Here is a 19633-nt window from a genome sequence, read left to right as displayed (position 1 = left end):
CCTATTTTTACAATTCTATAACGAATCATTTGAGATTTTTTTTTATAGTTTCCTATAAATAATTTTTAAGTATAATATTCTATCACCTTAAATATTTTAAATATATTGAATATGTATTTTTAAATATTTTTTAATTTATTATTTATTGAATGGTTATTTTATATGTAAGAAATTTACAAAATTGTATTACTCTCCCTTTCATTTGATCTGTAACAACCCGTATAATATATATCTAGAATAATTTCATACAAGTGTTAAATTTTGGTACTGTCACAACATAAGTGCCTAATGACATCAATATATATACATATGTCCAAACTAAAACATCAATGGAACATGTTATACAATAATGCCTAAAAATAAAAATCTAAGAACTATGTGCAATATCTTCATTGCACACAACTCCACAGCGGAAGATCATAATAAACAGCATCCGTTGAAACATCCATAAACAGCTTCTCAAGATTCAACCTGTAAAGAATTACCTGAAAAATAACAACAATAATGGGATGAGATAATAATCTCAGTGAGTTCTCCTATCCTAAGGGTCCACTCGGCTCTACAGGGTTCCTAATCAATATTCAACTCATATCCAACTCAAGTCAACAAAGGAACGGAGACTTGAGCGATGGGAAACTATCTCGCAATTGTATGGCAACATGCATCCGAGTTCTCATAACTCAACCATGATCATTATTCAGATCACGGCGCATCAATTCCCGAACGGACTTACGTCTAAGCCAGGCCTGGTTCATGCATGCCCATATGATTTGACTTTCGCGGTGGATATCGGGTCCTCTATGAGGCTTAATCCCCAGTTTAAGCGACCTTCACCCGTATGGGACTCTAACCCACCTAGGGTATCTTTCACCGTATGGGACTTCAACCCACCTAGGTGTCCACCTTTCCCCCATTTCCGCCATGGTTGGGGCTCAAACCCAATTGAGGCTCGAATCATTGGTCCCACATCCCAATGCTTACACGTTTAAGCATACCAATAGAGATGTGTACCATCACAGAAAACACACATTCTGAATACATGATCGGTTCCGCAAATCATTGGTTCCACGAACCATAAAAATTCATAAATCAAAGGTGACTTCATTCACCATAATACACAAATAATAACATGGAATGTTCCATACAATGCGTCTCATTCTCAATCATGGCAACAATTCGTCCACGGCCTCCGCATAAGCGTCGTACGAATGAATACCGTATTCTCATACATATCACACATGTTCCATAACCTAGATTATATTTCTAAGTTATTAATCAAGTTATTCTCCTAGGTTTCCTCACTCATCTTTGTATGGTTTTTAATCATGTTATTTCACAATCAAACATATCAAGCATGTTTAACATTCATCATAATATAATTCATAGCATTTATCAATCACATGATATTTTATAACATGGAACAATACTAATAGCCCTTTATGTTATTCTTCTAATGCGTCCGTCCGTGTCCAAAACGGAGTTATACCACTCAATTAATTCATTAATCTATCTTAATCAAGATTTAGATTAATATTTATTCATTGCACAAGTATGCAACAACAATATCTTTGGCCTAGTGGTAAGGCTTGTAAAATTCCAAGGAGGTCCCGAGTTCGAATCCCATTAGTGACATATTTTAAATTTGTGAAGAAGATTTCCAAAACAGAAAGTTCAAACAATATCGATTGCACCGAAGACCCAATCGATTGACACCTGCATATCTTCTAAAAACACCTCTTCTAAGCCACAACTTCAACAACACCAACATATTTCCTTCTTCATGAACTCTTGAAACTTCTTGATTTCCACCACAAACTCTTCCCTTTCTTCTTTTCTTTCTTTCTGATAACTCTTTCTCTCTTCTACCTACTCTTCTTATCCTTTTCTTCTTCTTTCAACCCCCACCACACAATATATTTATAATATATATATAATATCAAGTAGTAATAAAAATATCTCAATTGATATTTTATCTTCCAATACCAATTGACCAATTATTAGTGTTACCAAAAATGTCCTCTCTTGTACTTATTAATATTGGTCTGTCTCTTTTATTAATAATTAATATCTTCAGAGTTCACTGGTTACTCTATTGGTCCCAATTGACAACATTTAGAGCACATAGGAGCTCCAATTGTTACAAATGATAATAGATAATTTACATAGGAACTCAATTGATCTCAACTGACAACTAATTGGGCATTTAAGGGAATATGGGATATTACATTCCCCCCCCCCTTAAATTGAAATTCGCCCCCGAATTTCCTTCACTCAACAAACAAAGAAACCCCGTATCAACATCTTAGACCAACACTTGACTTCTCTTCGATTTCAAGTTTCTGTCATACTCATTTTTCTAACTTGTCTTTGCTAACAAATTTCCTTCTTCATGAACTCTTGAAACTTCTTGATTTCCACCACAATCTCATTCTGATATTGGATTAACATTTAAACTTGCTTCCACTTAATCCCTCTTATATACCGCTCAATATCAGCTGGTCACTTTCTTCCCGGAAACCACGACTTCCCTTCATTGCACTAAGTTACACAAAACATAACTACGACATCTTATCTTGACTTGGTTAATCAATACTCAGTAATTCTTCATAAGAAAATTTATTGATACCTTGACCGCACACAATATTGACTACTCTTCTCTTATAATTCCTTCAATAAATGTGACAACTTGTAATCCATCTATCGGTAATCTTATAAACTTCACTTGACATAATGCTACATGCTACAAGCCTCTACTCCAATTGTTTCCCTTCTCTCGTACTACTCCAATAAGATAGCACCATTAGCACGACATTGTCTTACTCTCATCCTTACCTCCATTCTCACGAGTAACTATCTCCCTAATCCCCATAGACTTGATTGAGCTCTTTCATCCATCACCTTCGATTATGCTACTCTGACTCTAACAGTGGAACACCTGGGATTCCTAGGCATTACTGTTTAGCTAACAATCCACAAAGAAACACACCTACCCTCCAGAGTGTTTACTATCCAAAATGGTACTAGAACCTTGCCGACTCCCATTAGTAGAATAACTTCCTTGATAACTCACAAAAGTTTAGAACAAGACCAACACTCTTCCGAAGATAGGTATTCAGGAGTTACATTACTACAACCATAAAAACATAGAACATCCAAATTCATCATGTGTTCGATGCAGCTAAACCAAATTAGTTTGACAATATCGAGTTCTGGTTACTATATTCCATATCAAATCCTCTTGTAGGGTTTTGATTCATTCAAGATTTCTCCCAACACATGATCTCGACCAAAAACAACATAACACCATCAAGGAACTTTAAATCATCAACAAGACACCACTTCTAAGGAACTTAAGCAATCTAGAACATAACTATGAGTGTCCATACACCTCATAGAGTCACACACAATATTTCACACATATCCAGAGATAAAGTTTCGCTTCATATCCAAAATCATTCATCTCAATCGTCCTGTCCCATCTTCCATGATCTTAGCTCATGCTCTTACTAATATACAGTTCAAGTTACATGTTTAACTTCAGGAATATCTTATCCTCGTTCCTTCTTGGAAGTATAACTCATGAATCCTTCCAATAGGGTAGAGTATCATCGTACACATCCATTACCACTCTCAGAGAGTCTACATCTAAGGCTATGAATCCGAATGAATTAATCAATTTCATACCATGACCAACCACTTCTCACCTTATCAATAGATACCATATACCTAACTAATCTCTTCCAGATCACCACTTATTAAGTCTCTTCCAAAATCCTTCCTTAGGGTTCTCATTATCTGTAATAGCGATAAACCCACGAGTTTCTCACACCGAATATGGCTCACTAGGTTGGGTCCCCAAACATATGACTTCTCTGATATCTCTACAGATGACCAACTACGTATTATACCTTCAGAAATCCCAATTTCAAAACTACCAATCTGACTTGTGGTGACTTTCAACTCCATCCTCAATTCGTACATCCACAACGATACAATTATGACATTTAAGACATCCTTAGCTCAAACACGATGTGAATGTTTATACTCCGCGACCAACCAACCAAACACTTCTCAAGAAGATAAATAACAACCAGACTTCCAATAAGCCACTACTACTCTTACAATTCAAATAAAATGCACTTAAGATGAACCTTATCATTGCCACGCACTTATGACTGGAATTTTCTTCTAAACCAATACCTACTACACCCTTCATCATACCGGGGTTACCTGTCTTTATGACTTCCCACGAATAATCCTTATTGTCTCCCAATAAGCTCTTGCAACATAACATATTCCATATCCTACACTTAGTCCACATGCTCCAGCTTGGCTTATCTTTCATTGTCTATCATCAACTCAACTTCTTAGAATACAAGACTCACGACTCAACAAATGTATGTTACTTTACATCCATCCCAAGACAAGGAATCCATTACACTTACTTGTGACCATAATGTTGTTATCACATACTTCTCTTAATACCAAGGTTTAACTTCCTCTATTCCACTACATACTCTAGAAATCCTCGATGCGAACAATCATCAACTACACGCCCATAACTTCGTCTTAATGAATCTTAATGGTCCCATTATGCCTTTATCTAAAATGTACCCCATTACCACGGTGGTATTGCAACATCCACACTACTTCCACACTCTGTGTTCACTTGTCTTCCTATGGTAATTCTCTCGGTTCCAATTACAAAACCATTCTACTAGAATTCCTTAAATCCGACTTACTTGCTCTTCTCCTCAACCAGATCTCCTACAACCCAAACTCACTGGAGCTTCCATCCCTATATAATGTGCGTTCTCTCTTTCCACACAAACTCTTATAATTGATCCTTAGGTAACTTAACATTCCATAGTGGTCTCTTACTAACACTGAACCGTCGACGAGCTATCCCAAATCTGATCTCCCTTCTAAGACTGAACCTACTTGGTTTATCTTCTAACCTCCATTTGGTCCATACATGGTTCACTTGGAATAGGCAGCCATGTCCTCGAGTCTTATCTTAGACTTCACCATTACTTTAGGCTCCCGACAACACTGAACGTCCTTATCCCTCAAGTCCTTAACCACTTGCAAGATACCATTCCAAATATGTACTTCATGAGTTGCTCTCGTTCTTCCAAAATATTTTAGTGGCCTTCTAAACTGAAACACTGATACACTACCTCACTTCCAGACCTTATGACATATGCGTAACATAACCATCCTTTCTCCTTTACCATACATAATTACTCAGAATACTTATTCCATATCAGTGAGTATATCTTACTCCCCTTAGCAATTCACACCTTTCTCAAAGCTCTGACAATTCATCTAATAAAGATCCTGAACTTCTCAACTCTGTTAACACTACAGAACCGCTTGAACGATGCACTACTCTTCAATTCTATAATACCCAAATCACAACTCCTTTGAAACTTCAACTAGGCCATCTAGTTCTCCTTACTTTCTAACTCTTGGCTTGAGCCTATCCTCAAAGCACAAGTTCAACCCACACTTCGGAGTCCTCATGGTCGCTCAACCAGATCCTACCTACCATGCACATATCATTAGGTTGATCAGGCTCAATACTACATACAGTGGTATTAAGAATCATGTTGGCTAAACACACATTTGAGGCAGGAATAGTTTTACTTATGATGTTTCAAGGCTAGGTCGAGAATCGACCTGTTCTAACACCAACTGTAACAACCTGTATAATATATATCTAGAATAATATCATACAAGTGTTAAATTTTGGTACTGTCACAACATAAGTGCCTAATGGCATCAATATATATACACATGTCCAAACTAAAACATCAATGAAACATGTTATACAATAATGCCTAAAAATAAAAATCTAAGAACTATGTGCAATATCTTCATTGCACACAACTCCACAATGGAAGATCATAATAAATAACATCCTTTGAAACATCCATAAACAGCTTCTCAAGATTCAACCTGTAAAGAATTACCTGAAAAATAACAACAATAATGGGATGAGATAATAATCTCAGTGAGTTCTCCTATCCTATGGGTCCACTCGGCTCTACAGGGTTTCTAATAAATATTCAACTCATATCCAATTCAAGTCAACAAGGGAACGAAGACTTGAGCGATGGGGAAACTATCTCGCAATTGTATGGAAACATGCATCTGAGTTCTCATAACTCAACCACGATCATTATTCAGATCACGGTGCATCAATTCCTGAATGGACTTACGTCTAAGCCAGGCCCGGTTCATGCATGCCCGTATGATTCGACTTTCGCGGTGGATATCGGGTCCTCTATGAGGCTTAATCCCCAGTTCAAGCGACCGTCACCCGTATGGGACTCTAACCCACCTAGGGTATCTTTCACTGTATGGGACTTCAACCCACCTAGGTGTCCACCTTTCCCCCATATCTGCCATGGTTGGGGCTTAAACCCAACTGAGGCTCGAATCATTGGTCCCATATCCCAATGCTTACACGTTTAAGCATACCACTAGAGATGTGTACCATCACAGAAAACACACATTCTGAATACATGATCGGTTCCGCAATTGGTTCCACGAACCATAACAAATTCATAAATCACAGGTGACTTAATTCACCATAATACACAAATAATAACATGACATGTTCCATACAATGCGTCTCATTCTCAATCATGGCAACAATTTGTCCACGACCTCCACATAAGCGTCGTACGAATGAATACCGTATTCTCATACATATCACACATGTTCCATAACCTAGATTATATTTCTAAGTTATTAATAAACTTATTCTCCTAGGTTTCCTCACTCATATTTGTAAGGTTTTTAATCATGTTATTTCACAATCAAACATATCAACCATGTTTAACATTCATCATAATATACTTCATAGCATTTATCAATCACATGATATTTTATAACATGGAACAATACTAATAGCCCTTTACGCCATCTTTCTAATGCATCCGTCCGTGTCCAAAACGGAGTTATACCACTCAATTAATTCATTAATCTATCTTATTCAAGATTTAGATTAATATTTATTCATTGCATAAGTATTCAACAACAACATCTTTGGCCTAGTGGTAAGGCTTGTAAAATTCCAAGGAGGTCTCGGGTTCGAACCCCATTGGTGACATATTTTAATTCATCAAATAATTAATTCAGGTCAAAAGACTGATCAAGAGAAGTATAATTCAACAAGTTCATCACAAATTCTAGGTTATCTTTGGCCTAGTGATGATGTATCTTTTTCTTCTTCTTTCAACCCCCACCACACATAATATATATATATATATATATATATATATATATATATATATATAATATCAAGTAGTAATAAAAATATCTCAATTGATATTTTATCTTCCAGTACCAATTGACCCCAATTCACTGGTTACTCTATTGGTCCCAATTGACAACATTTAGAGCACATAGGAGCTCCAATTGTTATAAATGATAATAGATAATTTACATAGGGAATATGGGGTATTACATGATCATATTTAATTTGTCACTGTTTGTTTTATGATAATGGTCATAACTTTCTTCTCAATCTAATGGACTACACAACCTTTAATTATGATTAGTCGAACAACGACTAGTTTGTTTTATCACAATGGTTTATTTTAGGGGTGTTCAAAACCAAATCAACACAATAGAAAACCGCAAATCAAACCAAACAAAATCGAAATCGCAAAAAATCGCATTTGATTCGGATGGATTTGGATCATTTTTTAACAAAACCGCACAATGTGGTATGGTTTGCAGTTTGTATTTTGCAAACTAAACTAAACCAAACCAAACCGCATTATGTCACAACCCAAACTTCACTTATCCTACACTCAACCCAAAACTCAAACCTAGTATAATTTAACCTTACAATTCCAAACGATTTTCTCTTACTCACACTTAGAGTTTCAGTTTCAACCTTCTTAAATCTCTCCTAATATTATCTCGCATTCTTCTTATCTTCTTTGTCATGTATGTCTCACATTTTTTACTATAATATGTTCTTTCTTTTCATCTATTATTTTGTTATTTTATCTTCCAATTATGTTCCTATTTAACAGTAGTCTGAATGCTCTTATTACACTGCAGCAACACGTGTTCTGCTGTCTCTGACTCCACATAACAATCAATATCAATGTGCAATCTTTTGTCGATCAATTTTACACAAATTGGGAAATACATTTTCTACTGGTAGTTGAATCCCACATCGAGTTAAGGTGAAAGGAATTGAGATAAGCAAGAGTATTAAAGAACTTGAATACCATCATTGTGGGTGAATAAACCCTAATAATAGATCTATAATGGTTAAATAATAATTAAATATGGCATAATATGGCATATATTTGTTTTATCATGGTTGAATCATAGCTAATTAACATATGACCAAGTAGTGGAGTATAATAAGGTACTTAATATTCATTCGGCTATTTGATGAAAGATCTTAATATTAAACACATGAATAAGGAAGTTAAAAGATGAGGAAAAAATTCTTCGAAGTGACTGCAGAGGTTACATTTGGAAGGGAAAGAAAAACTTCTTTTTAAATATTCATTTGTGATTAATTTGTCTAGTAATAATCTCTAAACAAGAAATGATTTTGAAGGATGAATAAATTTCGACGACACGCAAGTAATAATCTCTAAACAAGAAATGATTTTGAAGGATGAATAAATTTCGACGACACGCAAGTCTCCCAATCCTTACATGTTTATGAGTCTCGCTTAAAGTAATATTTATCTTAAAAAGTATGTGTGAATATAAGATTAAATGCAAAGTAAAAAATAAATGAATTAAATAGACGGATTTAATTGAAATACACTGACAGTGTAAAAGGATTTTACACCGTCAGTTAATCATAGACGTTGGATGTTGGAACAAATTTGACTTTTATTTTAAAAATCTACAAAGTAATACAAACGGGTGATGGTGATGAATCGATGGTCTAAAACTTTTTACACTGACAGTGCATAGTAATTAATCTCTAAATAGATTCAGTTTTTAATATGTTTTTTCAAATAAATAATAATAATATGAAAATAATGATAGAATTATACTCATTAATTGAAAAATTCTCACAAGTTTTAAAAATATAAAAATAAAACGAGAATAATATTTTTCTATACTCATATTATATATTGTTATATTTAGTTTTTATCATAAATATAATTCTTTTTTGAACTATTTTCCATCTTTGAATCATGTATTGAAAGCACAATTTAAACGAGAAAAATGACATGGTTGGTGTTGCAAGGATTGAATCAAGTAGCAGTTGACTGAAAGTATAGGGTACAGAATACTGATTAACATTTCAAATCAAAACATGTTGTTTATTGTCTTCACAAGAACAAAGTCACCCATCCTTTATTTCCTATATTAATATGCAGTCGAGTCATAAGAACAAAGTCACACATCCTTTATTTCCAACACGTCGAATGTGTGTGTATACATTGGAGCCAACAAAATGGCATAAGAGCTAGGCAATGCATGATACATTTTGAACCAGAAGATATGGACGTCCAAAGAACCTGCAATAAAAAGTATGACAATGCATCATACTCGGTTGTTTCATGGTTACTATGGCTATCGAATGGAAATCATTAATTCAAGGGGAATACTAGATTCAGAGATACTTCTTTTCTCCTTTGACGGTGCATTTAATATTTGACAGATTTTCTCTCCAATGTTCCCTTTTAGAAGCAGTCTGAATGCTCTTTTTACACTGTAACAACATGTATTCTGCTATCTCTGACTCCGCATAACAATCAATATCAGTGTGCAACCTTTTGTCGATCAATTTTACATAAATTGGGAAATACATTGCCTACTGGTAGTTGAATCCCACATCGAAAGAAGGTGAAAAGTATTAGGATAAGAAAGAGTATTAAAGAACTTGAATACCATCCTTGCAACATACTTACCTGGATGGGGTCAATGGTTGATCATGAAGGACCATGGCCTAGGAGAGTAACCTTCATTGCACTTAGGAAGGGTGTTATCCTAAGGTCTACCCAAGTGGTGGAACCTACATCATAATTTGTAGTTTCTTTTGATTTCTACATGTTTTAGGAGATTGTGAAATAGCCAAAAACATATAGAAGAGTTAGATGTAAGGATTAAATGTATTTAGAAAGTTATACGAAGACTAAATACAATAAAAAATGATGAAATCAAAAGAAACTCAATTTTTTCTTATGCTTCCTTGTTAGTACTTAGCATTCCTTCTCCATTTATTCCAGGAATGTAATGGACTACTATGAGATTATCAAGATGATACCATCAATTTATTTATCTTTGCAATTGAAGTATTTTTTCCTCTCAAACTAGGTGTTGCAGATTATTTATGGAAAATGTTTTGTTTCCGTCATGCATAATATCTTGTATTTACTTGGACAAAGTCACAAATCCTATAATCCTTATTTTAATAAGCAATTAAGCAAAAAAGGAAAAGATTAACTGAATCTAGCACAATGATTTTTGTATGTATGCACGTTTATAAGTTGCAAATGCAAAACTAAATTTCGTAAAATGCACAATAATCATATATGTGAAATAACAATTCTAGAGAAGAAATTTCACTTAATATATGTTGCAGATTAAAGAATATATTTCCACTCATAAATGAAAAACTATTTATAAAAAAGAAAAAAAGGACAGAGAGAACAATTTTGAGTCTCGTAGTTTTACTTTTATAATAGTAAGCCTTCTTTCAAATCATTATCCTGATGCTTTGTCAATTGTTTTTTCCTTAAGACAGTTTTGCATCAGAATTTATTATCATATATCAAGAATTTTGTTTCAGTCCCAAAATATGGTGGACATTGTGATGTTGAACATTTTGACTTAATCAGTATGGATCAAACAAAAGTACACTGTTTTACTTTTCAAAAAAGGATTTTGAAGTTTATATATACAAAATGACACCTCATGTAATGTACACGTGACTATAACTTGATCATACAACCTCAAAGTGTAGCAAAGTCATTTTCAAAATTCATCATTATATGAAAACTTCACCAACCATTGCAGCAGACAAAGCATGTTAAACAGAAAATTCGCAAAAATAATATCACCAGCCCCTAGAGATTGTTAGAAATGATTTTGTTTGAATAAATGATAAACACGTGGACATAAAAATGGTGTTCACTTCAACCGAACTACCATTTAAGAACACTAGTATAGAAAATTTGGCTGTCATATGTGAATAATGTCTTGATGTTTAATTACTAAGTGAAAATATTTAGAATGAAGAGGAAGGAAATGAGAGCATAAATATCCCCAGCTTGTGTTCTGAGATGTTAGCAAGTATGCAATCATGAGACTTAATGCCTTTCTAAGTTAAGGAGAGGGAAATGTAGTCTCCAAGTTGCTGCATAAGAGTCCCGCCTCGGTTAGTGAAGGAAGAAATATAATACATGTCAAATATAAAGCACAAAACAAACATGCATTTAAACTCATACCTTTCTCGGCCTTTTGGCTAAGATCAAGTGTAGTATCTGTTCTTATCAGTTTAATATCTGATATGTGGGCCAATGGTCCACAAGATATTAAATTTATTTCTTTAGGGGAAGAGTCCACTTCAATAGTGTAGCGGTGTATTCGTCGCTATATGATCTATCGATTAAACCATAAGCTATGAGATACATTGAAATATTTCGAGTCGCCACCGCACTTTTATTTATCCAAAGGATTGGCTAAAAAGCGAACAAAAGCCTAAGAAGTTTTACACGTAGAAAACTAATAAAAAGATCAGAGATTCTGGGTAAGGGGTAAATTACGCAATGGGAAGGTGTTAGGCACCCACTACGTCCTAGGTACTCCTAGGGAGCCCTTTTCACACTTGTTATGCTAAATTATTATTTATTATGACAAAAATATCGTGCAAACATGATTGGGATGATGAGAAAAGAATATACATTTTTTATTAGGTTATTGGGTTCGAACGGATGAACCCGTTGCCTACGTACCTTCCATCAAAGGTAAGGATCAGAACGCCGTAGTTCGGCTAAAAGATTTCCAAAAGTGGGTTAGGTTCAATTTTAAACACAAACCCTAGGTCTTACGTTATCCACGGGAGAAAACTCAACCTTATACAGACAACAACGTCCACCATGTGAGAACAGCTTCAACTTGCCAGGGAGGGGTTAACCCTATAATAGGCAAGGAAGACTTACAATTCAATCACTAAAGACAGAAGGTGAGATTAACATCAACCACTAAGATAAATCAAACCTATAGCTCATGTATGAAAAGATTAATGGACAAAGCCAAAACAAGTGAATGAGTGTAATTACTGATTATGATTATGAAAATGAAGTCAAAGTATGATTAAGATTAATTCAAGGAAGTATTATGAAATGGAGTTTTGAAAAAAAGGTCAAGGACTTGAGTCCAGGTTTTTTAGTTAGAAAACATGAAGGTGCTTGCACAACACTTATGTCAAATTTGAAAGATAAAGTGTGAAAAGTCTAGGACATAATGAATGATGAATGGATGAAGATGGATAGTAAAACTTCTTAGAAGGTTCACTTCTTGAAATCATATAGCAGATGATTCAAGTGTGTCCTTTGGAATAGCAATTAATAATAACAAACAAAGCAAAGAAAGGCGGATACCGGATGCCAATCAATGGTCTTATACCAATCTCCTAAAACAAAACGGGATGTCAGAAGCCACTCAATGGACTTACACCGATCTCCACAGGCAAAGAAATAAAAGCGGATACCGGATACCAATAGATGGATTTACACCAGTCTCCTAAAATAGAAATGGATATCAGAAGCCACTCAATGGACTTACACCAATCTCCACAGAAGAAAACAAGAAATGAGATATGGAAGTCAACTGCCAATCTATCTGGACTTAGGTTATCTCCACAGTATGGTCCTAGGAAATCCAATGCCACATCACTGGGACTTACAATGGATCCTCACATACAAGAAACAAAAGCAACAATATGATCACAGGAATGCAAATGCCAACTTACAGGGACTTATAATTGCAACCTCTCACACAAACAGATGAACAAACTATGATCACAGGAAAGCAGATGCCAACTTACAGGGACTTATAACTGCAACCTCACATACAACATCAAACAGATCAAATTATGATCACAGGACAACAGATGCCAACTTACAGGGACTTATAACTATATCCTCACATACACACAGATAAACAGGAGGTATGAGTGACCAAAGAGGTCTTACACTCTATCCTTCCATATCACAGGAGCAAATGCCAAAGCAATGGACTTACAATTGTCCTCAATGGGCAAACGACAATGATAGCATCACAAAAGCAAATGAGATGATCATGCACTAATGGCAATTGATGATGATGATAAATGCATAGCATACAGGCAAACAAGTGCACATGAAGCAATCAATCAATCAATGAATAGCAAACAACACACTCTATAGCCAAACAATGGGGGCTCACACAAGAGGGTTTGACTTTAACAGTCCACTGTAATAGGTAAAGGTCGCTCTTAACCTGGCCATTGAGGGGCTCAGGTGAAGCAGATGAAAAGGAAATGAGGGGTGTGCCTCATTGCTTCAATCTCAGATAAGAGAGAGCATCAAAGAAAGTGTGGGAGTTCAGAAAGTAGGAACTCTCTCCACATTATTGACTCGATTAGATCTTGGGTATTTATCTCATTGCTTCAACCAGGTACTGGGAGCAAAGAGAGGACACACTGAATAGTGGGGGATAGATTACTTATCCCTACCTTCCACCAATTGCCTTACTTGAAGGACTTTTCCTGCTTGGGACAAATATAAACAAACACAGGCATTGCCTCTTAAGGAGGACTTCAGACAGTTTGCCCGGTCAAATAATAGACCGGGTCTCCAGACTACATGAAGAAGAAGTATTTATACCTCAAAGCAAATGCTAAAAAGCAAAGCAAGCAATCAAGTTCAAAGAACTTAAGCAACTAAAGCACCTGCGAAAGTCAAACTTATTAGCAAACAAGTCAACAGTCAAAATCAAAAGAAAAATGAACCAATAGTCAACCACAGGGGGACCAATTGTGCAAGGCACAAAGACTCAAGCATATGAGTCACCTACAAAACAAATGTTAGCACATCATATAATTCAACTCAAACAAATATTTGAATGATCTTCAAGGCATTGGTGCTTAACCTGAAACAGATGAACTCAACATAAGCTTAGAAGACCACTAGGACTAGCCTAGGGTCAAAGATGAAAGGAAAGGTCAAGGCAGCAAGAAAAAGTCAACCCAAACCAAGTTTGAACATTCAAGAAACATTCTCAATTGGATTCATAATTATATCATGCATCATGGCCATTTCATATGCAAAAGGATGCAAAGCATGGCAAGAGAAGCATACAAAAGTCAACAGCAAAGACTTCATTCAAAAGTCAACTCAAGCAATCTCAAAAATCATGAAATAAATCACACTCAATCCTAACATCTAACATGGAACACATGTCAAATTTCATGGCATTTGGATGAGAGGAAGGCAGTCAATGAAATTCATGAAGTCAAACCAAATTCAAGTAAGCATGGTGAAAGTCAACAGGCATGGGTCAACTTCAAAAAATCATATCAATTTGAAAACAAAAGAGAAATGAATGAGATTAACACCAATGCAAAGCTTGAGAAGTCTAGTTATCACATATGAAATTTCATGGACATACAATAAGATTTGAGAATTTCACAAAAGATTTGGCAAGGCATAGCACAAAAAGTCAACAAATGACCACATATGGAAGAAAATTCTCAATCAAATGGAAAACAGCAAGATTAATTCCAAGGAAATTCATACATCAATTAGACATACAAGGGATCATTCATGCAAAATTTCAAGTGATTTGGATAAGAGGAAGCATGTGAACAAAAATTGGGAAAATACATGATCATGGTATGACACCAAATGCAACACATGACTTCAAAAAATCATAACTATCAATCCACAAATGATAAGTGCACAAACTTTATATGGAAGTGAAGGTCAAAGTGTCTAGTTTTACCACAAAAAATTTCAAGTTCATTGGATGCAACATGAGAATTTCACAATTGAAATGGCACCATGTATCATTTTGGCATACATGTTGGGAAATCATTTATCATTTAAAATCCAGAACATGAAAAATTAATTAAAATTCACCATAAAATACTAGACACATTCATGAATTAAATGCAAAAAATCTCACAATTTTTGGAATTAAAATGAGCAAAAAATGAATTGTTGAATTTTGATGAATAATTGAACAAAGTATGAAACACATAGCATGATTAATGGTCAAACACAAGTCAACGGATGGCATGGATGTAATTATGGATTTCACTAATTGAAACGCACAGCTTTGGCAAACAAAATGAAATGTTCTCATTGGCTGTTGCCAATGGAACAGTAGCTCAGCCAGATGAGTTCAAAAGCTGGGTTCTAAAACCCTAGGGTTTTAACAGCCAGGCATGCTTCAAACTTATGCTCATGAACAACAACCAACAAACAGCAGCATGCAGCATAACAATCATATGCGACCCAATACATCCAACATGCAAATTCTGGTTTTTCTCATAAACCCCTTAGGGTTTTACAACAGCATGGCCAACAATGCAAGCAAACAGCATTCAACACCATCATCATGTGCTCATCATAAACAACAGCAAACACAAACTTCATACAAGTTCAATCACATCCAAACAAATTCGACAACAAAAAACTCAGCAGCATAGCATTATTATGGACAAGGTAATTGTTTAAATAACAGCAGCAACAACCATCATTATTATTCATTATCCAACAGCAAGCAACAGCATGATATTCAAAAATCTGGGCAGGGTTTGGTTGTAGCAGCAGGGCATACATGTGTAGTTACCAACATCCACACCAAAACTTGGTCAACAATTACGACAGCAAACCAACACCATTAGTTCATGCAGCATTCTAGGCAAGTTTATGATTTAAACGCAACAGCATAGCATTTCAACATTCGAAAAGCAACCAAACAACACCATGGCATTCAGCAAGCAGACAGCATTCATCATCATGTAAGCATCATAAACAAAATCAAGCAACAATACACAATGACATGGTAAGAACTTCATCATGCAGCATTAAGGTTTTGGCAATGTTCTAGCAAGCATTTAACAAGCATACAACACAGTCACATTGGTTTTTTCTGAACATGTCCATAAGGTTTCAAAAAACTGCAGCAGGGTTTAGCATAGCATGGTATAGCAGCAACACAAAAACTCTAACAGCATTTCACAGCATACAATCATGTAATAACAACAGCCCCCAGCCATATGGATTTATGGACAGCTGAAAATAGCAAAACAACAGCAGGATATGCATTGCAGTATGGCAATTGCAGCAGGGCATAACAGCATGTAACATTGAACAAACAACAGCAACAACAGCATATAAACATGTAATCAATACAAGTTCATCATCAATATACACCCTCAACCAAAAATTCGAAAGGCAATGGCAATCAACAAGACAATGACAAAGTTCATGTAATGTCTACAGCAGCCCTAAACCAAACATAACTAACACAACTCACATGGATTTCTAGGCAAGGCAGGTTGCAAACAACAGTAGTATAAATTCCTCATCATGTTCATCATTTAAACCAAGCAGAGCAAACAAACAGCACATAGCATAAATCCTGGGTTCACGTGCAGTTTAAGGTTTGGCCAACAATGCAACATCAACCATCATCATGTAAGTATTATAAACAAACATTAAGCAACGGCATGGTATGGGTGAGGTTTATACAGTAAGCAGGTTGACAGCATGGCAAGGACATGACAATGATCATGCAATAACTGACAGACAACAATCTTAAACACAAATCAATGAAAATTTCCGGAAACTTGTCTCGAGTTCACAACAGCGGCAATGTTTAGCAGCATCAGGTGTTCATCAACATCCAAACAAATTTAAACAATAAACACACAACTGCATACAACATGTTTCACATAGATTCCAAGCCAATGCTCGTGGGATTTCAAAAAATGCAGCATGGTCAAGCATGGCATCATGTATTCATCACTAATCATCATTCAAACACTAATCAAACAATCAGCATACAACATATTCATGAGATTTCCTGGCAGGGTTTAGGGTTAGAACAGCAGCATGCTTCATCAATAATATGCAAGTCGAAATTTCAAAATGCCCTAAATCCAAAATCTAGTATACCAACAGCATCATCAAGCAATAGGCAACAAGGATATAACATCAAAACTCATCAAACTGATACAAGCAGAACAAATCGAACGAAAAATGCATTTTGACATAAAAAAGAAATTCATATTTCTCCCTCATGAGGGCATCATTTCAAACAAGACAAAGCATTCTAAAATCAGCATCCAAGGATCTTTCACAAACATAGTATGGCATGGCAAAAAGGGAAGATAAATTACTTACTTGTTTTGGAAGAAAATGTTGAAACAGTGATCCTTTTGATGATAGGGGTGCAAACAGGTGATGCTTATGCTTGGTAATGAAAGGTGATGAAGCTTGCTCAGCTCAAACTTGCTTGGACCTCCTCAAATCTCAAGTTGCCATTGGAGATGCTTTGAGAAAACAGAGCTCAAAAATGAAATCCCAGCTGATGAATGAGGCTATAATAAAGCTCCAAATGACATTTGGGTGATGAAGGATGCAAGGGTTCTTTGATTTCTTTGAATGGTTTCTGCAGAAAATATTGTTTTGCAAAAATGCACAATGAGGGAATCAGAGTATTTTCTGTATGTGGCTGCTGCTATTAGGGTTGCAAAATGACAGCAAACATGCTTTATATTTCCTGTTTAAGTTTTGCTAATGATGTACTATCAAGGATTAGCTCAAATGGAAACAATTGCAATTTTACTAATTTGGAAATGAGTGAGTAGGGAGGTGTAGTGGCTGCACGATTTTGGGCCTGCTACAGCTGCCAAGGACCTTGCCAATTGCTGTTTTTAATCTGCTGCAGAATGCTGTCCTTGTTGTACTCTCTTTTACTCTTATGCTCTCATTTGCAAAACTAACAAATTATGCACTTTTGCCAAAATTATGGTATAGTAATGGTATGGACATGAATTTGGGATTGGAGCAAGTCACAAATGATATATGGAACATTTCCCAATTGGCAAAAATGAGAAAAAGTCCATAAATCAAAAAGTCAACTTTGAGTCAAACTTTGAATTTAAATGCAAAAAGTCCAAAAATGCCATTTTGAATGGTAAGGTTTTAGGTCATGAAATTTATATTTTTGGAAAGAGGATGAAAAATGTGGTTTGTAGGAAAAAACCCCACCAAATTTGGCCTTATGGTTTGAGAGATATGGCTTGTTGAAGTTCAAAATTTGGTGAAAATGATTTGATCATATCTTGACAACCAAACATGGGATTTTGATGTTCTTGGACTTTTTGAAAATGGGAAGACAAGATCTTCAACTTTCATGTTGGGCAAAAATTCATTTGGAGCTTGTATCATGATGTAAGTTTAAGATCAAGAAGTTTCCATTTTTGGCAGTTGAAATTACAGGTCCACTTTCTATTTCTGGAAAATTTCTGTTTGACTTGATTTTCTTCCATGATGAGGTTGAACATGATAGATGAGGCTTATACAAGCATGAATGAACTCCTTCAAATCAATTCTATCCATCAAATCATTGATTAAATCCTCAGTTGACCAAGTTTGACTTTTCTAGGGTTTTGGATGACTGGACCACTTCTGATGAATTCCAAACCCTAATTCCTTGAGAACTTGACTTCAAATGATGTCCCAAGATGTATGAACCTTTGATTAATGATCATGGTGCCCAAATTCTGCAAGAATGGCCACCATCCATTGCTTTGACTGATCAATGACTGACTTTGACCTAATTTCTGATGATTACTTTATCTGCAAGCAACAAGGTTAAACAGACAATATTTTTGTACTTTTTGAATGATAAACATATGAAAGCAAGAATATACAAATGCAAAGTATGCTTGGTGATCAAGAAAACAAACCCACAAGGCAATCTACCCACTAGAAGGGGACAAAGGCATGCAATGATCCTTGAGGTTATGATATGATATGATATGGGCCATGAGGGATCTTAGGGCCCAAAATTGGGGTCTTACAGATGCCCCTATTTAAGGTCATTCTAGCCGGAGAAGTGAAGTTTAGAAATCTTCATCTCGACGCGGTAGAATGGACTTAAATAACAGTAATGAGACAAATTTTGGTCCCTAAGAGACCTCATGATGCAGATGTATGTATGCAAAAGACACAAATTCTGTGGGGAATATGGTTCACACAGAAGAAAAGACGATCCATCGGAGTAGTACACTCACCAGGAACAGAGACTCTAACAAGACTCTATGGGGATAATAAAAGAAAAAGAAATGCGAAAACAAGACACGACTCCAAACTGGGGAAAAACAAAACTGACATAACGTGAACAAAACACGACTCTGATTAGGAAAACAGAGAACAGACTGGAGAACTCACTGGGGAGTGAAGAACTCACACTGGGAAGAGAATTCCAAAGGAAAATAAATCCATTGGAGAAACACAAGCTGACTCCTGGGGAGAAGCACAAGAAAGTTCCACTGGGGAAGCCACAAAGGTAAGAGATGTTACCGAGCATACGGGTAACAAACTCAGGAAAATCTGACTCCACAGGGGGA

General features: G+C 35.6%; 1 long non-coding RNA gene and 2 pseudogenes across 2 annotated transcripts in view; all 3 read left to right on the top strand.

Moving 5' to 3' along the window:
- The window catches only part of LOC127108045 (uncharacterized), a 98921-nt gene extending 88564 nt beyond the window's left edge, over window positions 1-10357 (top strand). For both annotated transcript variants that reach the window (XR_007795943.1, XR_007795942.1), the window contains exon 2: window positions 9996-10357. This is a non-coding gene — a long non-coding RNA (uncharacterized LOC127108045). The remainder of the gene's footprint in view (window positions 1-9995) is intronic.
- On the top strand, window positions 9904-10052 carry LOC127109345 (uncharacterized; annotated as a pseudogene).
- A 1089-nt stretch (window positions 10358-11446) lies between the features above and the next one.
- On the top strand, window positions 11447-11609 carry LOC127109740 (uncharacterized; annotated as a pseudogene).
- Window positions 11610-19633: the final 8024 nt, after the last annotated feature.

This window comes from Lathyrus oleraceus, chromosome 7 (genome assembly GCF_024323335.1).
Source record: "Lathyrus oleraceus cultivar Zhongwan6 chromosome 7, CAAS_Psat_ZW6_1.0, whole genome shotgun sequence".
NCBI lineage: Eukaryota > Viridiplantae > Streptophyta > Magnoliopsida > Fabales > Fabaceae > Lathyrus > Lathyrus oleraceus.
This window is presented reverse-complemented; position numbering and strand designations above follow the sequence as displayed.